Consider the following 21,256-nt stretch of genomic DNA (forward strand, 5'->3'; position numbering starts at 1 on the left):
AGTGGCAGGTCTTTGCATCTGCAAGGGGTTTATGTCCAATCCTTTGGCCTGCCTGTGTCTTTTTAGGGCAAGCAGAGTATTTAACCACTTCCTCCTTATCAAACCCTATTCCATAATAGCATAATGTCGTCAATATAGATCAGCATGATGTTCTTGGGAATGTTCAAGACTACCAAAATCCCTGAAGACTATTTTTACAGAAAATAAATGTTAACATAATCTTGAATAAGACAGCGAATGTTTACTTCTATCTTTCCTACATAAAAGAATAACTGGTTTTGATCTCTACTTATGGGCATATTAAAATAAAGAACACATTTTCCTATTTATAATGTAGCAGTGACACTTTTCCAACACAACAGCTGGTTCTGGGGCCAGCTTGTGTAAGATTCTGGTAGTTTGCCATCATTTGCCATGTTTCATCTAGTTTTCCAGGATCCGGACAAGTGTCTAAATGAGGATATGATTCAGAACCCATATTACAGTTTTTGATGGGTTGCCAGTCTCTGCATTTCCTAATGGAATCTAGCAATGCATCTGATGCACTATCTTGGCTGAAGCAAGTAGACACATACTGAGTCTTCCATTTTTGTCTTTCTGCTATATTTCTATTCTCATTTCACTGTCATAAATCCAATGTGAGGGTTCTACTAGATGTTCTATCTATTAATGCTGATGATAATTGCACCTGCCTTTTCTCTGAAGGTAAAGTGCTACCATTTAACCTTTGCCTTTCTATAATCTACACTACTCTGGGTGACCTCTAGGAGCTAAGAGCAGAACCTGGCACACAGGTAGCAGCAAAACAAGGACCTCAGTCCCTATAGCTGCAAAGAAATTAATTCTATCAACATCTCATGATGTTGGAAGAAAACTAAAAGTCTCTGCTGAGAACCACAGCTCCACACTTTGATTTTAGCCCAGTAAGAGCCTGAATAGGAAATTCAACCACAATGTGCCCAAATTTCTGACTTATAGAAACTGTGAGACAATACATTTGTATAGTTTTAAGCCACTAAGTTTGTGATAATTTGTTTTGCAGCAGTAGGAAACTAATATACTTCCCCCACAATTACAATACTGTAGTGGTGAAACAAGAGGCTAAGGTAAATGCTGCTTACATGGTGGTTTGTTTCACAGCTGAGGAACTCCAACTTTATTAGCAAACCCAGACTTCTTATAATGGAATACAAGTAAATAAGTCTTCCCTTTTCTCCAGAGAAACAAATTCTATATGCTAAGGCACTTTGAAATAAATACAAACTTGAAAAAGTAGTATGAAATAAAAACAGCCAACACCTCTGTTTGCAAGATATACAGAAACATAAAGACCTGTCTCCCAACAGAAGTGACTTCTGGCTTTTCTCAGGGAACATAGTCACACAGTGAGGTCTCTGGTCTCACAAAAATATTTAATTGTATTATATCTACCTACTATGTAATTGCAATCTGACTTTCATCCTAATCTATCTTATTTGGTGTTCATGTAGCACAAAGTTACCCATTTGATGACTATTGATTATCCATAGTCTAGTAATAGACTAGTATCTACTGCATAAGGTTGATGTTATGATTAAACATGAGTTTGAAATGTAGTGAGCCCCAACAAAGGTGGTGGTGGCAGTATGTTCTAGTCATGGTATTGCTGGCAGAACCTGCTCTGGGGATTGTATAGAATTAGTTCTCCACCTGTTAGAGCCATCACTTCAGAATGGTTTATGCAGGCTTAGTTTCTTTATTAAGATAATAAAGAACCTAAGAATATAAAAATACATGTTTATTTATTTGTTTTTGTTTTTTTAAATCTGTCATTGGTTTAGCATATCTCAGTTTTCTCAGGGTAATTTTTAATGGTATGTTTATGAAAGTATATAATAAATATAGCAATATCATCTATATGTCAAAAGGTAATTTCAACATGACTATTCAATTTATAGAATAAAATATCTTACATAAATAGTATTTCCCTGAAAATTAAAAGTGACAGAAAATATGTTTAAAAAAAAGCCAAGTGACAGAAAATATGTATTATATAATTTATCAGTTAAATTTGTATATGTAATTTTATTATATTAAACAGAATCTTAATTTTTTGTTCTATAGCTTGATTGTATAGAAAGTACAGACTTAACCATAAATCGTTTTTTTCTATAGAGAATAGAGAAAAATATAAATAAAAGTTTTAACTTTCTCTGCTTCACATAATACCACAGATTTAACTTTAAATCATCAGGAAACCCTAACATTTTTGTATAAAGGTTAATTATATGATTTCTCAATTCCTCTATTTTTTAAAACACCTTTAATGGGTACATGTCCTTGATGAAATTCAAAATGTCATACAAATACTGACATTTTCTAAACTGAACTAGAAAGAGAATGCTTTTGAGTTGTACAGAGAACAAGTGTTCATTCCTACTTTAGTCACATTTGCAGTCAGATTTCCTCTGAAGTTCTTTTCTCGAAAAATTCTGAGAAACGTTATGAATTATAAAAAACATTAATAGAGTAAAACATGTTAAATGTGGAATATCAGAAAAATTTTATTTTTTTTTCAGAATGTACATTTGTTATATAATTTCAGAATGTACATATGTTATATAATTTGGACTGAAATTGTAAAGAAAAATATAAAACTTTTGACTTGTACATTTTAGCCTATTTCTTTAGGATCTAAATAAATTTTAACTGGTGTTCATATGTGAAAATATAAATTACTTATTATGCTTACATAATAAGTGTGTATGTATACACAATTGCAACTATAATTTAAGCAGAATAGAATATTAAAAGTTAACATACAGCATGCTGTCAGTGATTATCTCTGAGTAGTTGTAAGTGAATTTTATTACTTTAATTGAGATTTGTTTATGTATTCATAACTTTTATAGGGTTATCTTTGGTAATACGAAATGTACATGTTATTTTTTCTGTTACTGATGCCTTCAGCTGAAAGTAACATCAGAAAAGAGAAAATGGAAAGAAAGAAAGAAAGAAAGAAAGGAAGAAAGAAAGAGAAAGAAAGAGAGAAAGGGAGGAAGGGAAGGAAAAGAAGGAAGAGAATTACCAATAGTAGATGTCAATGATAGGATTTTAGATGAGCCCCTGTTAATATTTTTAGAAAAATGTTGAAGTATTGAATGCCATCTTTTATGATTAACCCCAGGGAATTATAGAGAAAATACATCAAGCTATGGAGTAAACAGTCAGATAACTTCTGGGGTGACAAGCACTGTTTTAAAATAGTGTATGAGGATTTGGTGGCAGCAGTGGGGGTCATGGCTCTAGAATGATAATAAAAGATAGAAATTCTGGTTTATGTTCCTCCATCTCTGTGTTCCTCTGTGGGTTAATCCTATATGAGATTCTCTGTGCTTCCTGAACTTGGGTGACTGTTTCCTTTATGGAAGTTTTCAACTATTATCTCTTCAAATATTTACTCAGGCCCTTTCTTTCTCTCTTTTCCTTCTGGGACCCCTATAATGCAAATATTACCACACTTGATTTTGTCCCAGAGGTCTCTTAAACTGTCCTCATTTCTTTCTTTTTCTTTCCCTTTAAAATCAGTTTGTATTTAAATATATAGCAGTTTCTGGATACCAAAATCACAAACTGTTTGCACATAACTTATTAAGGTTTGGATGCATAAAATCATAAATTTGGGAGGCATCATAGTGATAGTTTACTTCAACTTTCTTCCTAACTTGATTTTGTAATATTCTTTATGGAGAGTACTAAGCTTCCAGGGATGAAAAACAATCTTATAATGCAGGCTGTTTCTTTTGAAGAGGGTGATGAACAAAGTTTTTCTTATATGAAATAAAATCTACCTTTTTCCACTTCGGTTCATTAGTTCTAGTTCTTCCCACTAGAACAGCACAAATTAAATTCAAATTTTCCTCCACACAAACTTTCATGTATCTTCCTTTGGTGTTTTCTTCTCCTCCTCCTCCTCCTGTTTCTCCTTTTAAAATGATTTTATTGAGATATAGTTTACACACTATAAAATTCATCCACTGTCCTCATTTCTTTTCATTCTTTTTTTCTTTTTTCTGTTTGGTGACAAAGATTTCCACTACTCAGTCTTCCAGCTCACTGTTCCTTTCTTCTGCCTCATTTAGTCTACTATAGATTCCTTTTAGTGTATTTCTCATTTAGGTTATCATACTTTTCATTTCTGTTTGGTTGTTCTTTATATTTTCTAATTCTTTCTTAGAAACTTCTAATTTCTCACTCTGTGCATCCATTCTTCTCCTGAGTTCTTTGATCATCTTTATGATCATTACTCTGAACTCTTTCTCAGATAGATTGCTTATCTCCACGTCACTTAGTTCTTCTCCTGGAGTTTTATCTTGTTCCTTTTTCTGAAACATATTCCTCTGTCACCTCATTTTGGCTAAATTCCTATTTGTATTTTTATGTAGATGGTAGGTTAATTACATTTCTCAACCTTGGACAAGTGGCCCTCTGTAGGAGACATCCTATGCACCCCAGCAGTACTCTCCCTCTCATCACCCAAGGGCCAGGGGCCGGCTAGTCCCAAAGTAGTATCTGGCCTGTGTTTGCAGACATGGTCTACAGGCTGTGGAGCTGTGGTTTTCTTTCTTATGGTGTCTCCCCCCCGGTGGATGAAGCTGGTAAAGCTTTGTGCAGGCTTCTTGTCAGGAGGGGCTGTTGCCTGCCCACTGGTTGGTGGAGCTGGGTCTTGGCCCTCTGGCTAGGCTGTGTCTGGGGGCATGTCTAGAGGCAACTGTGGGTTCAGGAAGTCTTTAGATAGCCTATCTGCTGATGCGTGGGGCTGTGTTCCCTGCTCAGTTAGTTGTTTGGCCTGAGGCATCCCAGCACTAGAGCCTATAGGCTGTTGGATGGGGCCAGAACTTGGTGCCAAGATGTCAGCCTCCAGTAGCACCCATGCAGATAAATTCTTCCTTATATGTCCACCACCAGTGTCTATGTCCCCAGGGTGAGCCAAAGCTGCTCCCCCACCTCCCCAGGAGACCCTCCAAGACCAGAGATAGGTCTGGCCCAAGCTTCTATCAAATTACTCCTTTTGTACTTGCTCCCAGTGCACTTGAGATTTAATGTGTGCCCTTTAAGATTGAAGTCTCTATTTCCCCCTATCCTGTGCAGCTCCTGCAATCATGTCTCACTGACCTTCAAAGCCAAATGCTCCGGGGACTCCTCTTCCCAGGGCCAGAACTTCAGGCTGGGGGGCTTGACATGGGAGAATCTCACTACTATGGGAGAATCTCTCACTCCTGTGGGAGAATCTCTGCTATGTAGTTATTCTCCAGTTTGTGGGTCACCCACCCAAAATGTATGGGATTTGTTTATATTGTGAGTCTGCCCCTCCTACCTGTCTTATTACAGTTCCTTCTTTATGTCTTTAGGTATAGATGATCTTTTCTGGGAGGTTTCAGTCTTTTTCATCAATGGTTGTTCTGCAGTTAGTTTTGATTTGGGTATGCCTATGAGAGAAGGTGAGCTTAGCATCCTTCTACTCTGCCATCCTGGCTGCTCTCCTCTGTTTTCCTTTTCTTAAACCAAGCTGAGCTAAAAAGCCTTGTGGGAGTCTAGGAGTCCAGCAGAAATGTTTCAGCACATCATTGGAGCAAGAAAAATCTGAATCAAGGTCCTAGAGCTACACCCTACTTACTGTGTGCAGCAGATAGTGGGCAGGACATGGCATCAATCTTTGCTATTCAGAGGAGAAGGAGGCTACCATTTATGATATGACATATCTAAAGTGCACTGTAAGATCTTCCAAGATCTTCTAGGGTTGACTTAAAAGGCAACCCTAGGGGTCCATGTTTTTTCTTAATCCTTATCAGGATCGCTAGAGAGCAGAAGTTCCCTCTAAGTTTAAGATATCAGTCCTCTGGAGCCAGAGAGGGAGAATATTCCGAAGCTCAGGATAGGCACAGAGGCAAAGGCCATAGACAGCAGCAGCTGCAGTCACTAGAGAAAAGCTGAAACACCAGAGCAAGAGAGACCAGGTCCAGGATGCTGAGCCTGTTTTTATTTCACTTGCTAGGAGTCTGACCGGTGCTGACTCTAGAGAAAACACTGCCCAATGGGTAAACAATGAAAATACAAAGTTATATGACATCGAACTCCTAGATACTGTGATCGTTATGTGTGAGAAATGTTAGAAAGGAATCTCTGACATCCAGGAAGAGCTGCTACTGGGAGCTATAGTAATTTTTAATTCTCATTCCTTTCACCTTAAAATTATAAAAATGCTTTTATTTTCCTTGTCTGACACAGATAAAAAAACCAAAATAATTTCAGGTGGGAAATTAATGAATTTATATGAACATAAAATATGAGCATATATACATTAAATCAATTGGGAATATACTGAAAGGAAATAGAAAACTATTTTTAAGGATTATGTAACATTAAGCAGAAATCATTTTTACCAGCACCATATTGGGCAGGTATATATGCTTAAGGCGTGTTATAATTTGAAAATGAAGAAAACAATAACATTTTGTTTTCAGAAAGGTAGAATGTGTGGGATACAAGATCTTAATTAGAAATACTGACTTCTTTTTTTTTTTTTTTTTTTTTTGCGGTACGCGGGCCTCTCACTGTTGTGGCCTCTCCCGTTGCGGAGCACAGGCTCCAGACGTGCAGGCCCAGCGGCCATGGCTCACGGGCCCAGCCGCTCCGCGGCATGTGGGACCTTCCCGGACCGGGGCATGAACCCGCGTACCCTGCATCGGCAGGCGGACTCCCAACCACTGTGCCACCAGGGAAGCCCCAGAAATACTGACTTTTAACAAGAGAACTACAACTTTCCCTAAGCCTAAAATCAAGGAACTATGAGTGGACTCAAATATAGGCAGTAGTCTTGAGGGGGAGGGACTTGAGTACATATAGATAAATATGTGCATATATATATAAATATGAATGAACAGTCCTATCTGTAAGAAATATAGTCAATATGTGTATATATGTATACATTTTACCAACCTAAATATACTCTTCATGTACACAAAAATATCAGAAGGAGGAAGTTCATATTTAGATTTCTTCTGAAACCAGGGAGAAACAAAACAAAATCATTAATGAGAAGAGTCATATGGGAAGAAATTATATAAATAATCAAATACAGTAGTAATTTAGAGAAAGTAATTTTCCCTCAGGTAAGGAAAACATGATAATGATGCTTAATTTTTTCTTTAAAATTTAGAATATTCACTATCAAACCTAAATTTAGACTAATTTTCTTTCATTTAAAATTTGTAAAACACTAGCATTTCATTTTTTCTTAAAAAATTCTCTTTTGGAGGACTTAGTAACTCATTCACTTTAAGTGTAAACATTTTTATGTTTATAGGTTTTTACTTTTATCTGTATGCATATTGACATATATCTAGTGATGTAAATTAGAAATTAGTGTTTTATTATTTTACAGCTTATATCACATATATTCACTTATTCAATCACTTGTAATTATCAAAACTATTTTGCTTCTCTTAATTTGTACCACTTTCAACTTACTTCCCTGGTAAAACTCTTTTATTGTGAAGAAAACATTTATTTTTTTTCTTAGTTCTTCATAGCTTTGCCCTAACTTATTAAATTACCTGAGATGATAATGTTGCTAGAAAGTGTTCCTGTAGTTTTATTTCTATTGAGTTTATTCATGGAACTGTTTAATTATTTATTATATGGACTGAAGCAACATCTGTCATATTTAGAAATTTTAAAGACAAAATAAGGTTTGCATTATATTTCTCTGAATTACATCCCCACTAGCTATTTTTAGTCATAATAGAAAACAACCATAATTTTATACTGTAGCAACTGTTTCTTGTGTTACAATAAAGAATAATAGTTTAAAGGAATTGTTATGTGTATTCCTTGAGGTGGGACCAGGACCCTTCCCCAAGGCTGCACCATTGTTTCTTGGCTGCCCCTCCCTTGTCAGCATCCCTTCCCTTCCCAGATTAGCAACTGTCTGAATCTGCCCTTTGGAACTCTGGGAAGGTCATGGAGGCTGGAGGTCTGTTCCCTACAAGAAATGGGGGACAGAAAGTCTTCCATGCCCAGGAACCCCACAGGATTTTGCTCGGTTTCAAAAGAACCATCAAAAAATCAACATCAGGCACTGTGGACACTTATGGTAGCATGGCCAGTAGTTTCTCTGAAGATCGTCATGGAGAATCTCTGAAATTCTGTCAGCAGTAAAGATTCTTCCTAACTGGTACATTAATAAAGTAAAAAGAAAGTTTTATTCAGGATTGCTTGTCAAAAATAGTTTTGAATTGTCTGCAGCACCCTAAAAGAAAAGGCTTTAAATGAGGGTAATGCACTGCTACTTCTTCTCATGAGTTGGGAATGATTTAAATGCATAATTACAACGTTTAACTGGGAGGTAGCCTAATACATTGGAAAAGCAGAACATCTATTGAATGAAGTGAGTTCAGCAATGAGTGTGTTTTTCTATGTGCTGGGTGCATGTGACCACCTGAAATAGATGAGAAATAATTTTGATCATGTAAAAAGAAAAGAACCCAGAAGATATAGTGAGATTTTTCAGGAAATATTTAATAATGTCAAATAGACTTTCATATTTGGCTCATTGATTACTTTTTTTTTTTTTTTTTTTTTGCGGTACGCGGGCCTCTCACTGTTGTGGCCTCTCCCGTTGCGGAGCACAGGCTCCGGACGCGCAGGCTCAGCAGCCATGGCTCATGGGCCCAGCCGCTCCGCGGCGTGTGGGATCTTCCCAGGCCGAGGCATGAACCCATGTCCCCTGCATTGGCAGGCGGACTCCCAACCACTGTGCCACCAGGGAAGCCCTCACTGATTACTTTTAATATTTTTACTCTTTAGTAGAAAACTCAGATTTCACCAGGACACAAACTAACACAGCATTAAATTCTTTCATACTTTTGAAAAGTTTGAGCTGTATATTTTGGATGCAGAGTTACTGCTTGCATAGAGCAATACAGATCTGAGCACCCATGTAGAGAAGGCTGGTGCTGAAGAATCCCCAAGAAAGATAGGAGATAAAGCTAACCTTTCAGAGTATCTTGATGGTTATCAAACATTACATGGTGTGAAGAAAAAGGGAGTGGTGTCAAGCAACTTTGCTATTGCCTGATACTTTTAGATAATTATGTCAATATGGAAGGGAGGACACCAAGAGCCCTGGGAGGAGGTGTATGTATGGCTGTGTGGGGCAGAGTTGTCTTAAAAGATATTAAGACATAATGATATTGGAACAAGTGGATTCTGTCTTTTTCATTAACTACCTGTGTGCAGTTTACCAAGTTACTCTGACTTTCTGAGCATTATTTCTAAAATCCAAGATTGAATAATTAAATGATATCTCAAGTTTCTTATTACTTTGAAAATTCTGTTATTTTAAAATTCTCAGTTTTCACTCGTTCATGTTTTCTGGCAGAGAAATCTGATTCTTTAGTTATAAAGTAAGTCATGGAGATGTAATGCATAGCACGTTGACTATAGTTAATAATGCTGCATTGTATGTATAAAACTTGCTAAGAGAGTAGATCTTAAAAATTCTCATCATAAAAAAGAATTGTAACTCTGTGTGGTGATGGATGTTAACAAGACTTATTGTGGTGATTATTTTGCAATATATACAAACATTAAATCATTATGTTGCACGCCTGAAACTAATATAATGTTATATACCAATTACATCTCAATTAAAATAAAAGACATCTTTTTTCTTTAAATATAACAACTAGGTAGAACATCTTTGTTCTGTAAATTTAAATGCTCTATTTAAATACTATTTTAATTCATAATTCTTGACTTTTCTCTCATATTTTTTCACATCTTTCCTTTTATTGAAAAAAATTTTAGAAAATGGCAGTTAAAGGGCACACACAAATCAACAGAGATATATTAGTGGACAACCTAGGCAAGATAAAACTAAAAAATGCCATTAGCTTCTTTAATTGGTTAAAAGCACAAAATGTAACAGGCAGAAAATTTCTTTTAAATTAAAAAGCTGTGTTTTTTTCCCCCAATTCTCCTCAAGTCAGATATATACACACCCACAAAAATAGTGTGTGAAGGAAAGCTGACATACACAAAAAGTTGTAACCTGAATTAAGGGAAACAGCCATTGAAGCAGGAATTAACACAAAAAAGTCAGCAACAGGTTAACAGTTTTCAAAACTGAGTCCTCAAATACTGCATGACACAAAGCTATACCATATAAAGTACTGCTAGGTATGAAGGAAGGAGTCTGTACCACTTTTAGCAAAAATGCTTTTCCAGAGAAGCAAATCAAAACAACACAATCAGCAAACTAAAGAAGCTATAGCTAGATATTAGAGCTACAACTACTCATATCTGACCTAGAAAGTCCTATTTATCCAGAATAGACCAAATTTTCAGGACAAATTAGGGACTTTTTTTTTTTAACATTTCTTACTTTATCCATTTTAAGTTCTGTTTCTTTCTCCCATACCCCTTAATTCATCATGATTCAGCAGAAAGATGGCTGGTTATAGAATTGGCTATTTTTTTTCTCTGTGGTGAGACTGACATTGAGCCTGGATATTTCAGGCTTGTACACATCCATAACAGTGTTCTACTGTGGTCAAAATCTTAACAGTGAACTTGGTGAGCTCGCCTTCCCATTGCTGCTTTGTTCTTCCACTGATGAAGGTCAGCTTTAGAGTGTATTTGTCACCGAACCTTTTGAGAATGTACCAAATATCATCAGGATACATCCCTGTAGAATCTTTCCTGGGGCCACAAGAAAGATGCTTTTCTCCTTATATGAGGTATAAATGGTCAGGATCTGCATCATCACAAAATAGGATATGATGCACAAAGCCAGAACAGGCTTGGACTCTGAGTCCAAATCAAAGCCACTGTGGCAAAGAAACAAGAAATGGTACAGATGGTGAGGCGAACATCAGTTAGACCAAAATTCTCCACATACTTGTACATTTTGGCAGAATCATTCAAAGAATTTTTCACAGCTGACACATCCCATTTGTCAGTTTTTACAGGCTTATCATCAATCTTCCACTTGTCCAACAAGCCACTATGGCTACTGCCTGTCCCATAGCTGGGGCTGTTATCAAATCCCAGTCCGTGTGCCTGACACACGGTGAGGCCCAACAAACCAAAACATTGGAGTTTGAAGGGGAGAAAGGTTTATTGCAGGGCCAAGCAAGGAGAATAGGGTGGCTCGTGCTCTAAAGACCTAATCTCCCTAATAGTTTTTGGGGAAGAGAGTTTATAGACAAAATTTGGGGGGAGGTCTGCAGAGTGTGTGGCCTTCCTGATTGGTTGGTGGTGAGGTAACACGGTGGTGTTCCAGGAATCTCAGTCATCAGCCTTCTAGTTCCAACCAGTCTGGGGTCCACAGGCTGTGCTCAGCCTAAAGTTACCATCCTCCACCTGGGTGGGGGCCTTAGTTCCTGTAGAAGAACTTAGAGACATGTACCAAATTGTTAGGCACATCCCCTGAGGAGGATCCAGAATGAGGCCCCACCCTGCACTATTGTTTCTTTCTGCATTGCCTTACTCCCCTAATTAGTAACTTTGAATCTGCCCTTTGGAGCTCAGAGAAGGTCTAGGAGGCTGAAACGTTTTCCCTAAAAACAGGAAGTTGGTGGGGGTGGGGGTGGGGGGACTTCCCTGACTGTCCAGTGGTTAAGATTCCGTGTTCCCAATGCTGGGGGCCCGGGTTTGATCCCTGGTTGGGGAACTAAGATCCCACATGTTGTACTGCACAGCCAAAAAAAAAGGAAAAGAAATGGGGGACACAGAAAGGCTTTTCTACTTGGGAGGGGCCAACAGTGTCCTGCTCAGTTTCAATTCCCAGTTTTATTTGATATTTCTCAATCTTGAGGAGAACAAGAAGAGGAATAACATTTTGGATAGAAAAGTTAATCATAAACTCAGCAGAGGAACTCAGTTTTAGTGGGACTTGTGTTCAGGACCACTGTCAGCCCCACTACTATCTCTGCCACCATCTTGTCTCTTTCTCATTATTTCTTTCAGTTGATTCTTCGACTACATTTTATACAACTGAACCTGCACAACCACACAGGCACACAAATACATTCTCATGGTAGAAAATTTTTTGAGCTGCATTTTTAAATAACAACTGAAAAGAATGTAAATATATATGTATCTATTTAAACTACTCAGAATTTTGAAAATAAATTAGTTTAAATAAGTATTTCAGTAGACAAGAAGATGTTGCTATTTAAAATATATTCAACAGTTAATAGACTGAGTAAAAGGAAGGCTAAAATTTTGATTCAGGATGAAAGTTTTGTCTAAATGAGTTAAGTATGAATGGTATTCCTAAATTGTGAATATAGTAATTAATTCATTTTTCTTCTTTGGAATCTCGTGTCAGTTCAATTTACAAAGCTATACTCAATTTATTTACAAATATTTGTATTATCCCACTGTTCTATCAAATTCAGTTACTATCCAACCAAGTAGTAAAACTACCTGTTGTCTTTTTTTATTGCTTTTAGTGTCCTTGAAACAACATTAATTTTCTCCTGAAAAATAAAATTTGTAATTTCTATATAGATGGATCCTACTAACACTGGATGATGTGAAGGATGACACTTTTAGTCCATATTTGTGAATCAGATAATACTATACCAATTAGATAAATTCTGACAAATTTCATTTGATACTATGACATAGAAGTTCAGTTTATGTTGGCTGGTTATACATGAGTGCATATATGACTATATATGAGTGTATATATGATTATATATGTGTATATGTTTGTATATGCATATTTACACACCCATATATATATATGCACACACACAAGGTGATCATACCTATAATTTTAGAAGTATAATTTGTAAAGTCATAGATGTTTGAGGGTTGTTCTAACAAGCAGATAATATTCAAACATATTCTTATAATTTTGAAAATTAATGTATACAAATTATTGCATATCAGAATTTCCTTGACAGATTGCTATAATACCAAATGGATATATAGGACAGCTGTTGCTATAGCAACAGGATAGGCTTTGGGAACCAAATACAGGATAATTTTTTTTAAATGATCGTACCCATTCACCTCAATCCACATACATGATAATTTTTTCTTCTGTATATACATTACTGGCTATACATTATTATCAATGATTTAAAAAATAAGGTTTGTTTGTACTTCTCTGATATATTTATATATAAGTACATTCTAAAAACTTTAAAAAAATTGAGACTTTGGTTTTCTGCTGATTATTTGCTCTTATTTATGTTATGGTTTGATTTTCATGAATAACAGTTATATAGACATATGATAGATATAGAGATTTATATTTTTGTAATTTTGTATGCAGGTTAATTCTTATCATTGAGAGAATAGAACTATATATCTCAATTTCAGATGTATATATATAGATAGATATAAATATAGATATAGATATGTTCTAAACATTAACATAATTGACATTTGGGACCAAGTAAATTGGTCCCCTTTATTAGGGGAGGCTGTCCTGTACACCCTAGGATGTCTAACTGCATCCCTGGTCTCTATCCGGTAAATGCCAGTAGCATTAGTGGATGCTATTAGTGGATCCCCCACCACTCCCAATTTCAAGAAGCAATGAACGTATATAATTCAAGCAATGTATACCAAAGATGTCTCCAGATATTGCCAAATGTTCCCTTGGAGACAAATTGGCCCCTGTTGTGAAAAGCTGTTCTAATGTTTTAAAAATATTCCATACCAGCCAAATATATATTAAAGATTATCAGCAATAGATTAAATATTTAAGCATTTGAACTATTTGAAAAATCCACATACATCTTTGATGAATTTTCATGGACTCTTCCAGTCATTCAAATCTTGGGTCTTTAAAATATTTTAAAATATTAGATACATAAGCAAATTTTCTTTCCTATAAACAAGTCTTTTAATAATATGTAGTAAGAAAAACACATAATATATGTTAGGAACTTTAAATCATCTATGATTTTATATTATTTACAAGCTAATTAATTAACTTGCCTTGGTTTTATGTATGCTGGTAGATGACATGAGGTTCCTTAATCTAAGATGGGCAGTTTATTGCTAAAGCAATAGCAGTAGCCAGAGAATCAGTTTTATTTGTGTTAGATTTCTGAGTTCCACTTCCTACAGGGAGACCCAAAGAGTCAGAGGATAACTGCACAGGTGGGGTAGATTGTATTGTAGGAAAGGAATGTTGAGTTTAGAGAATTCAAATCTCTTCAAATGGGGAATTAGTATGCCTGCCCTTTGATCTAGAGGGTGACAATATCTCTATTTTCAATCCTGTTTGCTACAAAAATGTCCTTTAAAAAAGAAATCTGGAAGAAAAGGCAGTCAGTTCTTTGCTTACAAATGTACAAAACATATAAGAGACCCAGGAAGAATTGTTTCCCAACAGGTACTGCATATAGACAGATTACATGAAACATAAACTTGAATTTAATTATTGCTAAATAAATGCTGAAACAATTTGAAATCAAATTTGACTGACATGTACTGATTTTATCATCGGGACCAAGATATATAAAACCTATATAAAATAAATAAATACAGGCCCCAAATTTTAAAACACAAGTAATTGTGCTTTTAATTACCTGCCTTTTTTCCACTTCTAGAAAAAGAATATCCTGTGGTATTTACAGAATCAGACTTGGGAGCTTGCCTGTCTGGATTCAGATTCTGGGTTAGCTACTTAACAGTGATATGACATTAGAAGAGTTTTCTTTCTTTAGCTATTCATTGTTCAACTTCAGTTTTTTCTGTAAAAGAGAGAAGATACTAGTACTCATAGCACCAGCTGTTGCTAAAATTATAAGTGGTAATTCACGTAATGTATATAGTGTAGAACAAAATAAATAATAAATGCTACTTACTGTTATTTCTTCTTTATTGTATGAGTGAATTCAGTATGCAAGTCACTGAAGCAAACATTGAAAATGCCAAGATATATAAGACACAATCCTTGTTCCTAGGAAGATGATGGTTATTGGATGAGAGAAACAGTCACCAAAAGTTATTTTTATCTTTTTACATATGGTAAAGATATATAGAAAGTACTGTATTTTTATTAAGAAGATTCACAACTTTCTATGCTATATAGGTAAAGAGAAATATAAGTATAATTTATATATTTTTAAGAAAAGATTCAATGGATATTTTAATTTAGCCTGAAAAAACAAGTATTTCATATTTCACAAAAACACAAAAACCATATTTTTTACTGTGGTGTTTTGGAGATTGAATAGAAATTACAATGAGATAATGTCATTGCTTTATTTTTTTAAACCATTTAACTTAGACTTACCATTAGAATACTCATTCTAAAACTTTACTATGCTGTATATCATTGCTTTATTCTAGCAATTTAGTGAAATAAGAGCAGATGATTCTAACATTTATTTTATTACTGTCTCCTCAGTACAATTTTAAAGGTTTTTTCCTTTTTTATCTGATTTCTTGGAAAATAAATTTATATCTAATTGGGCCTTATATTTAAGTTTTTGTTCTTCTGAATATCTTTGTGCTCTTTCTGGGTTTAGTTGCAGGCTGTCTCTCTATATATTTTTTTAAATCTCTAACTTGTCTTTAGCACTAATATTGCAAAAAAATACAATGAGCTTAATGTTTTCTGATATCACTTCACCGTTTTTTTTTTTTTGACAATTTGGCATACCCTGTTTCTTTTATCTGAATTATCCTCCACCTTCATGATTCAGTTCACACAACAACTCAGCAAAAATTCTCCTTGATTATCTTAATGCAAACCTAGCCCATATGAACTTCTATAATAATCTTCCATCTTTCATTCATTCTTTTTTTTTCATTTAACCAATATTTCTTACACATCAACTATGTGCCAAACACTCTACAATGTACCTAAAAGGGAGATTAAATAAGACACCAACCCATCCTCTCCATGAGCTTGAGATTTAGAAGTGAACATCGGTATTTCAACTCATTAGTTTCTTTTTGTTTAATGACTTAAAGTAGATTGTTAGCCATGTGCAAAGGAGCACACAAAGGTGATGAATAAGCTTGTACTTGAAAATAATAAGATATAGCTAAGAGATAAAACAAGAAATAAATTCAAGACAGAGGAAGCAGAAGGGGGAAAAAGAGAGTAGTTTAAGAACAGGGTGTGTTTTATTGAAATCATAAGTTGGGTGTGTTTGGAAAACAGGTTATGTGATAGGTGAGAAATTGGCATGGTTCTCTGGGTATTAGTTTAGGATGGGTCCAGTTACTGGAAAACTGACATTGCATGCTATTATTGTGTTAACCTTTATTATTTGGGCACTTATAAGTAAGATGTGACAAAATCACATTGATTTTGAAGACATTTGACTCTGACAGTAATATAGAAACTATCTATGGGGAAATCTGAGTTACTTAGAACAAGAACAGTTCTGTTTGTCTGATACTACTCTGACTAATGAAAAAAAACAAGGACTATTCCCTTCAAAATATGTTTTCTCAATTTCTCTTTAGGATTGTGTTTTGTACCCCCTCCCTTTTATTTTTTACCTCTTTATATAACAGACACAATGGAGATACTTGAGGTACTTAAGAAGAACAACTCCATCTGAGCAAGGGGGAGAATGGAAGGTGATGAAGTCAGGGGGTTAATGTGGAATTAATAATATATATTGTGTAATTATATGCAATATGTATTACAACACACACACACATGCGATTACAGAACTAGATCAAATATGTTTGCAATATCAAAAAATAGAAATAGACTATCTCACTTATTAAAATGTTTGTTTTACATGTTATATATGATATATAATTTTATAATATTGCATATATTTACTTTATAGTCTCTGCTTTTGGTATGCAATATTTTTTGGTCTAGTAACTACTTTTATATTAATGTCTTATAAATACACATACTTCCTTGTTGTATAAGGTATTGTATATTGGCTTAACAGACATTAATAGATTTACATAGAAATATCTTCTACCTTATTTTTTTTCTAAATATCTGATTTAAAATTTTTTTCATTCCAAGTTAATATCTGTAAGGCAGCCAATTCTACTATTTATTTATTCTAGCAATTATTTGTTTTTCCTAGTTTTATTTTTATCTATTGGAGACTGTAATATTTGCATCCCTTGCCATCACTCATTCCTAGATTCTTAAAAACATTAACTGCTCACTTCCAGAACACATAATAAATCGTCTTCAAATTTTTCTTATTTATATATATCTTATTCTAAGAAAGGATGTATAAGATTAGTATTCCCTGAGTTTTTGCATTTTTATTGTCTGTTTGTTTCATTTATCCTTTTTTTTTTTTTTTTTTTTTTTGCGGTATGCGGGCCTCTCACTGTTGTGGCCTCTCCCGTTGCGGAGCATAGGCTCCGGACGCGCAGGCTCAGCGGCCATGGCTCACGGGCCCAGCCACTCCATGGCATGTGGGATCTTCCCAGACCGGGGCACGAACCCATGTCCGCTGCATCGGCAGGCGGACTCTCAACCACTGCACCACCAGGGAAGCCCCAGTTTCATTTATTCTTGAAAGACACTACTGCTTGATAGAAAAACCAGCTATCCTAAAAATGTTACACCATTCTGTTTTGGAATAAAATGTTGCTTTAAAGAACTGATTTTTTTTCCCGTATAAATCACTTGATACGGACATCTAAAATTAATTTTTCTTCAAAATTTTTCTGTGTTTTAAAATAAACTTTTGTACTGTTACTTGGTTAATTTTCACCTTTTGTTACTATATATATATATATGTGAATGGGTAATAATTCTTACTGATTTTTCATGCTTAAATGAGTTGTGTTTTCCGAGGTTATCTGGAGGTACTTAAAGTGATAAAACAGATTAGCTTTCCCAGTCTAATAACTAATGTACAGATTCCTCCCTTTGTATTTTTACCATGAGGTATTGAAAAAATGTCTCTTTGTTAAGTCACTTCTCTATCCCTCACAGATAAATCAATTCAAAGGTACTTTCTTTGTACCATTTTTATCTTCCAGAGCTCTACAAACCTTTCTTTTAAATGGGTCTCTTGTTTCTGAAGAATGTATTTTGCTGCTATACTACATTCTGAATTTTTTTTTTTTTTTTTTTTTGCGGTACGCGGGCCTCTCACCGCTGTGGCCTCTCCCGCTGCGGAGCACAGGCTCCGGACGCGCAGGCTCAGCGGCCATGGCCCACGGGCCCAGCCGCTCCGCAGCATGCGGGATCTTCCCGGACCGGGGCACGAACCCGCGTCCCCTGCATCGGCAGGCGGACTCTCAACCACTGCGCCACCAGGGAAGCCCTACATTCTGAATTTATCATCGTCTGAACCTCTCTTCCTTCATATTACTTCTGTATATCTGGGAGGCCCAGCATTTGTGCCCACCACTTCTGCTGCCTGCAGTTTGTGGTAAATTTCTATCAGTTGGAAAGGAGGTAGTTTTATCTGCACTTTTCAACAGCTTGAAGCTGGTATGGATTTTGAATCTTGTCAGTTTTCTCAGATTTGTTCACCTGGTAGCTACTCAGCCAAGTACCTCTCTTTTGGGGTATAAATTTTATTGGCCATACCTTCATTCTGAGACTTGTTAGATCTTTCAGTATCGTACTTTCCCTCTATCACTTCTACAGAGAAGTTGCTGATCCTGGTCACATACGCCTATGTTCAAGAGTTGATGCGGTTCCTTCTTACCTAGTGTTGTTGAAGATGCCATATATGGATTTTTTTTTTCCTTTTACTCTACAGTCCAGTCTGTCTGTTGACTATAGTAAAAAACAATGATGTTTGTACTATATTTTTGTCAATGGGAATCTTCAGTGGTATTTTATTTATTTATTTATTTATTTTTTGCGGTACGCAGGCCTCTCACTCTTGTGGCCTCTCCCGTTGTGGAGCACAGGCTCCGGACAAGCAGGCTCAGCAGCCATGGCTCACGGGCCCAGCCGCTTCGCGGCATGTGGGACCTTCCCAGACCGGGGCACGAACCCGCGTCCCCTGCATCGGCAGGCGGACTCTCAACCACTGCGCCACCAGGCCCTTCAGTGGTATTAAAAGGCATGAAATTGGATGATGCAGCCTAGAAAGTAAACACAGGTAAGAGGTCCCCAAGAAACTGTTACCTATACGAATTGGAAAGTGGAAAGGACAGAGTAGAAGACAGCAGTGTAGGAAGTCAAAGAGTTGGCATTTTGGAAACCAAAATTTAAAATGTTTCAACGAGGGTATGCTGCTGATAGGTGAAGTAAGATAAAAACGAATACAAGATGGGATTGGTTTTATGTTAAAATAGTAAAACACCTCTGTAAAAATTTTAAAATCTGGTGTCACTCTGGTCAATATTGCAGATGCTCAACTCAAGGGTACCCTAATTTTTTTAAGGATTGGTTACCAATATTTGTCTTAAATATTATAAATGCAAATGATATTTGTGGATTTTCCAATTCATAAGTATTTCTAGACTCCACACTGGAATGAATCATATCCAATAAGTTAGCACAAGGAACAGAATTATGTTTTCATCTTGAATTTTTTGTTGTCTTGTGCCAGTTACTGATTTATCGCCTTTCAGCTCCAAATTCACCCTGTCAGATTGCTCTGTGAAAATGGTACTTGACATTTTAAATACTTTTTTTTCCATTCCAGGTGGCAGGAAGCTCTGTCAGTAGAAGGGGCTGAAGAGACATTCCAGGAAGAAGGGTTTTTTCTTCCTAGCACAGGTCTGCTCACTCATAGCAAGTGACTCCTACAAGCATTTTCCCCTCTTCACTGCCCTTTCCTGTGGGACACGGGAGAGCAGCACTAAGCAGCCAGAAGCTTCTCCCAGCGTGTAGGCCTTCACCAGGCTTTCTGGTAGCAGTCTCTCAGCTCCTTCGGTGCTTGTAAATTCTCCAGTTCCCAGCTCCTGCAGTGCACAGCTGTAAGCACTCAGCTGTGGGCACCCTCCCCCACCACTTTTCCGGACCATCAGGCAGTTTTATAGCAGAGTCCTTTGGACCCTTGCGTCACATCCGGCTTCCCCAGTGCCCTGCTTCTGCACTGCATGACAGCCAGCAGCACCCAACAGGGAACAGCTTTCTCTGGCACCCCAGAGGGTAGATTTCTGGCAGGTTCCACCACAAGTGGAACAACACAGGTACTTCTCTGCCATTCAGTGAGTCACAGGGGTGCTTTCTCCGAGACCTGGATGTTGGTCTAGGGGAAGCAGGAGTCTTCCATGGGCATTCTATCTCAGCCCTAGGGTTAGTGACTGCTTTTTCTATAATTAGAGTTCTCTTTCTTAATAGTCAATCCCTCCTTACGCTAATACTCTAATAATTAATAATTCTTGATATTAAAGTTCCCTGTTCAAATTATTGTGTTATTTCTCTTTCCTGATTGAACATTAACTAAGTATGTATGCAGGACAATGCAAAATTCAGAGTCCACAATTCCATTTATTGATCTTATACCATAAGTTTAAATTTGACTCTCTCAATATTTTAGCATCATTATGGCTGTAAACCTAATAATCATCACCATATTTTGTATTGCATATATAACATGAACCTTGCACTGTTTTAATACATTCATATGGTTATCAAGTCAATTAATCTTTACAAAAAACATGTAAGAAAGATAATATTGTTTTCCTTTCTTTAACAGATGGATTAACTGATAGTAGGTAGGTTAAATAACTTTGTCCAAGATTATGTATCTCAGTTAAGTGACAAAGCTGAGAATCACATACAGTATGTCTGGCTCCAGAGTCTATGTTACCAACACTATGTGTAATTCAATTATTTTTCCTTTTAAATATGTGTTTGTAACAGGGAAGAGCCAAATCTGACTACACGTTGGATCTGTTTCTTTTACTTTAACCTTTGCTTTACACTGCTTTTGTTCACTAAAAGGATACTGTCTATACATAATAGCCTGCCTCAGGGAACCCTGCCCCTCTGTCTGAATGTTAAACCAAAGTGCCTTTGTTCAGGGAAACATCCGGACCCTGTCCATCTGTGGATGGTTGCAAGAAGAAGAAGAAATTAACACATCCCCTCCCTAAGGCTGGCCATTCCATCTGATATTTCCAAATTTATGGCCTTTTTACTTCCTCGTCTCCTCCCCCTCTGTGCTATAAAAGAAGCTGGCATCCAAACCCTGATAAGATGATTATTTTGAGATGTTAGTCTGCCATCTTCTCGGTCTGACGGCTTTCCAAATAAAGTAATATTCCTTCCTCAACACCCCATCTCCGATTTATTGGCCTGTTGTGTGGTGAGCAGAGCAAGCTT

At 36.3% G+C, this 21,256-nt stretch overlaps 1 long non-coding RNA gene and 1 pseudogene across 1 annotated transcript in view; one reads left to right on the forward strand and one right to left on the reverse strand.

Annotated features, from left to right (window-relative positions):
• The window catches only part of LOC132530417 (uncharacterized), a 425,095-nt gene that overhangs the window by 53,868 nt on the left and 349,971 nt on the right, over positions 1–21,256 (forward strand). The window lies entirely within an intron of this gene.
• LOC132526573 (signal peptidase complex subunit 2-like) lies at positions 10,481–19,950 on the reverse strand (annotated as a pseudogene).

This window comes from Lagenorhynchus albirostris, chromosome 1 (genome assembly GCF_949774975.1).
Source record: "Lagenorhynchus albirostris chromosome 1, mLagAlb1.1, whole genome shotgun sequence".
Lineage (NCBI taxonomy): Eukaryota > Metazoa > Chordata > Mammalia > Artiodactyla > Delphinidae > Lagenorhynchus > Lagenorhynchus albirostris.